This window comes from Sorex fumeus, unplaced genomic scaffold (genome assembly GCF_029834395.1).
Source record: "Sorex fumeus unplaced genomic scaffold, SorFum_2.1 ptg000044l, whole genome shotgun sequence".
Lineage (NCBI taxonomy): Eukaryota > Metazoa > Chordata > Mammalia > Eulipotyphla > Soricidae > Sorex > Sorex fumeus.
Genome location: NW_026606101.1, coordinates 44,015,274 through 44,021,616, shown reverse-complemented (window position 1 = coordinate 44,021,616; position 6,343 = coordinate 44,015,274).

Below are 6,343 nucleotides of genomic sequence, written 5' to 3'. Positions count from 1 at the left end.
TAGGGAGTAAGAGGGGGTAAGGCACTTGGCTTGCGTGCAATTGACCAGGATTTGATTCTCCAGGTTTGATTATCAGTACTCCTTCTCCCCATAGACACTTGGATCTTGGGAGAATTGGTATTCATGGACTAGTCCCTGCTCCATGATTGCCTATTGCTCCTGGTAGTACTTAGGGTACTAGGTGGTGCCACGAATTGAACCCAGGTATTCTGCATGCAAAGCATGTTATCAGTCTACCAGCTGATGTTTTGGTATTTATTTAGTTTTCTTGCCACACCCAGTGGTGCGCCAGGCTTACTCCTGGCTCTGTACCCAGGTACCACTCATGGTGGGGCTTAGGGAACCATATAGGTGCCAGGGATTGAACCTGGGTTGGTGTGTGTTAGGTAAGTGCCTTACACTGTGCTATCTCTCCAGCCTCTGTGTTTTGTTTTAAAAAATCAAATTTATAGTGATATTTTAAAGGAAATTTAACTATAATAACTATAAATCAGAGCGCCTTGATATTTAAAATTTTGTAATGTAAAAACATAAATGATTCAATTGAAGTTTTTCCTTCTTTTGGGCCACACTTTGTAGTGTTTAGGGGCTTTTCCTGGTTTAGTACTTGGGGGGACCATTCTGGCAGGGCACCAGAGTATTGAGATATCTCTCCAACCTTGGTTTGGAGTTTCTGCATTTTTGTTGTTTTGGGGGCACATCTTATAGTACTCAGGAATCACTCCTGGTGAAACTTGGGGATCCTTTGGGGTGTCGAGGGTGCAAACCCAGGTGGTCTATGTGCAAGGCAAGTGCTCTACCTGTTGTACTGTCTCTCCAGTGCTTAGGTTTTAAGGTTTAAACGACTCTAGACTAAGACATGTAGATGTATAATAAACCATGGCATATGTTTTCTTTCTTTTTTTAAAAATTGACTCACCATGAGATAGAGTTACAAAACTTTCATGTTTGAGATTCAGCCATACAATGATTGAACACCCATCCCTTCATCAGTGCACATTTTCTACCACCAATGTCCCAGTACTCCCCCAACCCCCACTATCCCAGTCCTCACCCTGTCTCTATGGCAGATAATTTCCCCAATTCTCTGTCTCTGTCTCTGTCTCTCTCTCTCTCTCTCTCTCTCTCTCTCTCTCTCATTCCTTTTGGGCATTATGTTTTGCTTGAATTTTACCACGACCATTCAAGCCTATCTGCCAGGGGCAGATGCTAGATAATTTATTTTCCGTTGCTCATTTTGAATATGATGAGAGCTCACACGGCCACTTTTGCGGCCGTGCACTTTTGGAATTCTAGATTGTAAATGGCTGGGTTCCAGAGACATCTCTGTAGGACACTGATTCATTTTGGGGTTCAATTGGGAGTCTCTGGGCCAGGGCTGTTGGTGTGCTAAGATGGCACCCAGAGACAGATTGTGGGCATGCTGAATGGGTGGGGAGGGACAGCCTGGTACCTCTGTCGCCATGTGGCTTGGAGATTTAATCCTGGAATGCGCACATCTGGGCCTTGCTTGTGGAAGTTCTTGGTCACTGGGATTCCATTTGTAGTAGGAGAATATATGTATTCTATAGGGACTCTTCTGTAGACAGTCACACATTGGATTTTCAGATCTCTTACACTACATTTAACAGTCGTAGCACTGTAGTACAGTAGCACTGTCCTACCGTTGTTCATTGATTTGCTCGAGCGGGCACCAGTAACGTCTCCATCATGAGACTTGTTACTATTTTGGCATATTGAACACACCACGGGGAGCTTGCCAAGCTTTGTCGTGAGGGTGAGATACTCTCCGTAGCTTTTCAGGATATCTGAGAGGGGCAGAGGAATCGAACCTGTGTCGGCTGCTTGCAAGGCAAATGCCCTACACATTGTGCTATCGCTCCAGCCGTTAACAGTCATAGGAATCAGAAATACAAAGATAAAGAAATCCTAGTCCTCACTTGTTTCTTTTTTCAGTTTAGGTCAATTGATTCCTATATATTCCTGTCTGGTAAAGGTAAAAGGTAAAGGTAATTCCTGTCTGAGCAAAAAAAAAAAAGGAAGTAAGCATCTAATTTCTAAATATTGTACTTAATTTTATTTAACTGCTGCTCTGTCTGCTAAGTGACATTTGGAAAATGTCAGTGAAAACTATAGTGCTCTCTCAAACCCTCTTTGGAAATCAAATCAAAGAATGACATTCATCTGGGGACAAGAATATAATGCAGTATGATTAAATATATGTAAACTATGTATCTTTACTCATATGTTAATAATTTCCCCTCCTAAGATATTTACTCCACATCAAAACCAGTATGACATGACTTTTAGTTCTTTGGTAGATTTAAGATTTCTTTAATCTTACTTTCATTAATTAATGATATTTAATGTTTAGCAAACACAATCTTTTTTTTTGGTCTAAGCAGCAGTTTATTACATGGAAGAAGTGTATGTCATAGAGGCCCCAGTATCTCTCAAGCACATGCTCCCCTGTTCTCTCAGCTTCTGTCCCCATTCTCTCAGAACTATCTCTTTGGTTCTCTCAGCACATCCCCACAGGTTCTCTCAGGCATGTTGCACTGAGATTATATGTTGCGCTGTTTATAAAAATTATATGTTGCACTGTTTATAAAAAATAATCTTATAGTGTATAGGGTAAGGTAATGCCTTGCATGAATCTGACCTATACTCGATCTGTAGCACACATTTAGTCCCCCTGCCAAGAATGATGGATTCCTGAACACAGAGCCAGGATTAAAGCCTGGGCATCACTGGGTGTTGCCCAAAAATCAAAAAACAAATACACAAACAATCGAGGGTGCACACTTAATATGTGGGAGGTATGGATTTAGCCCTGGCACAGCATGGTTCTCCTGAGTCCCACAAGAGTGACTCCAAAATACAGTTGAGAAGTAGCCTTCAAGCACCACCAGGTATGTCCTCAAACAAGCAAATAAGTAAATGCAGTATAGCACTGTCCTCCCGTTGTTTATCGATTTGCTCGAGTGGGCACCAGTAATGTCTCCATTGTGAGACTTGTTACTGTTTTTGGCATATTGAATATGCCACGGGGAGCTTGTCAGGCTCTGCCGTGCGGGTGGGATACTCTTAGTAGCTTGCTGGGTTCTCTAAGAGGGATGGAGAAATCAAACCCAGGTCTGCCGCATGCAAGGCAAATAAATGCCCTACCCACTGTGCTATTGATCAGCTCAAATAAGTGAATAAGAAAAAATACAATATGCAAAACTATAAAAGTATAGAGAAATAGGTGCCAATGTGATAGTGCAATGTGTTGGGTGCTTGCATATAGCTGACCTGGATTTGATCCCTGACACCCCATATGGTCCCCTGAGCTTACCAAGAGTGATCCTTGAGTACTGTGATAGGAGTAAGCCTTGAGCAATCACTGGGTGTGCCCCCCAAAAATACAAAAGAAAAAAATACAAACAAAACACCACAAAGTCACATGACAATTCTTTCCTTTTGGATAATTATTCTTAGAATGGTGTAACTTACTCACTTTCTTATTTTTATATTTGAATGCATATTAATGTACCCAGGCTGGAGCGATAGCACAGCAGTAGGGCATTTTCCTTGCATGCAGCTGGCTTGGCCGAGTTAGGTTCATTCCTCTGCCTTTCTAGGAGAGCCTGGCAAGCTCCTGAGAGTATCTCGCCTGCATGGCAAAGCCTGGCAAGCTACCCGTGGCGAATTCGATATGCCAAACACAGTAACAACGTGTCTCTCACAAAGAGACGTTACTGGCCTCTCGAGCAAATCGAAGAACAACGGGAGGACAGTGCTACAGTGCTATTAATGTACCCACAATCACTGTGTGTCACTGTCCTCCAGCTGTTCATAAGATATAAATTTATCATATAATAATTTACTTTATTTTTTTATTTTTATTTTATTTATTTATTTTTTGCTTTTTGGGTCACACCCGACGATGCACAGGGATTACTCCTGGCTCTGCGCTCAGGAATTACCCCTGGCGGTGCTCAGGGGACCATATGGGATGCTGGGAATTGAACCTGGGTCAGCCGCGTGCAAGGCAAACTCCATACCCGCTGTGCTATTGCTCCAGCCCCTATCATATAATAATTTATATAAGATAATATTTAAATGTAGGACTGGGTATGTAGCTCAGTGGTTATGCATGTGCTTTCTTGGGCTTTGGGTTCAATTGCCAACACTCTAAAGAACGAACTATAAACAATATTTCTATTTAATCATATAAAATAAACAATATTTTACATAATTTAAAATTTTATATGGGATATTATCTTTTTACATATCTTGGAACATTATACTTTGAGAAAGCACTCTTATTTTTATTTATTTATTATTAGTAAATCACCATGAGGTACAGTTATAGACTTACAAATTTTTGTGCTTGGGTTTCAGTTATACAATGATTAAGTACCCATCTATCCACCAGTGCCCATTCTCCACCACCACGGATCACAGTTTCCCTCCCACCCCCCACACCCCCATCCCACCCTGCCTCTGTGGCAGGGCATTCCCTTTTGTTCTCTCTATCTCCTTTTGGGTTCTGTGGTATGCAAGAGAGGCATTGAGTGGCAATCATGTTTGGTCTATAGTCTACTTTCAGCATGCTTCTCCCATCCTGGGAGGATCCTCCCAACACCCTTTATTTGGTGCTCCCTTCTCTATCTGAGCTTCCCTTTCCCCAGCACGTGTGATTGGCCTCCAAGTCATGGAGCAAAATTCCTGGTACTAATCTCAGCCACTCTTGGGTGTTAGTCTCCTATTTTGTTACTTTATGTTCCCCAGATGAATGCAATCTTTCTATGTCTATCCCTCTCTTTCTGATTCATTTCGCTTAACATGATACTTTCCATGTAGTACCACTTGTATGTAAATTTCATGACTTCATCTTTTCTAACAGCTACATAGTACTCCATTGTGTAAATGTACCAAAGTTTCTTTAACCAGTCATCTGTTCTTGGGCACTCAGCTTTTTTCCAGATTCTGGCTATTGTAAAGAGTGCTGCAATGAATATACAAGTGCAGATGTCACTTCGACTATACTTTTTTGCCTCTCTGGGATATATTCCCAGGAGTGGTATTTCTGGGTCAAATGGGAGCTCAAATTCTAATTTTTTGAGAATCGTCCATACTATTTCCAAAAGGGTTGAACCAGCCGGCATTCCCACCGGCAGTGAAGGAGGGTCCCTTTCTCACCATATCCACGCCAGCACCGGTTGCTTTTGTTCTTTTGGATGTGGGCCAGTCTCTGTGGTGTGAAATGATATCTCATTGTTGTTTTGATCTGCATCTCCCTGATAATTAATGATGAGGAGCATTTTCTCATAACACTCTTATTTTTAGCAGTGCCTAAGATTTAGCTGAAATCTAAACCTAAACCAAGTCGGTTTTAGAAGAACATTTTTGAACCCTCTGCTCCCTCACCTGCTTCTCCAGTATCCGTTCTTCATCAGACTCTCATCAGTGTCACCTACCTGAGTTTTGATGGCTGCTTCAGTGACCCATGAACACTGGGCAAGATGCTCTGAGACCTGGAAATAAGAGAAGTATTTGTCAAGAACAAAGAAAAAATTGTTTAGCAGCTTCACACTCACATCCAAGAACAAAATCTCCCTTTATACCTGTCTCCACACTGAAGGGAGCAGCCTAAGAGAGTGCTAAACTATCAGAGCTTGAAAACTCATTCTTGTGGCTGGAGAGATAGCACAGCGGGTAGAGCGTTTGCCTTGCACGCAGCCGACCCAGGTTCGATTCCCAGCATCCCATATGGTTCCCTGAGCACCGCCAGGGATGATTCCTGAGTGCAGACTAAGGAGTAACCCCTGTGCATCGCCGGGTGTGATCCAGAAAGAAGAAAAAATAAAACCAAAAAACCCAAAACTCATTCTTTGGAAGCTGGAGGCATAAATTAGAATCACTGGAGTACCAGAAGGACAGGGAGGCAACCCTAATGAAAAAGCCACAGTTAAAGAAATCATTGCTGAAAAGTTCCCAGAACTGAAGAGTTCAGGCATCCAGATCCAAGGGGCTCGAAGCTGCCAGCTAAAAGATACCCCAATGAAAAGACTCCAAACCTACCTATCAGAAGAAACCTATCAGAGGAACTCCTCCAAGCCTGAAGACAATGGTGGAACATAGTGAAAAAACTCAATGAAATGAACTCCTCACCAAGAATACTTTATCCGGCTAAACTCTCACTCAAACTCGATGGAACTATACAGCATTTTGTAGATAAACAACAGCTCAGGAACTTCATAGACTCAAAACCAAACTTAAAAGAAGGACTAAAGGGGCTACTGTAAGACAAAAAAACCCTACAAGCACAACAAACCCCTACAGAAAGATGGCACAA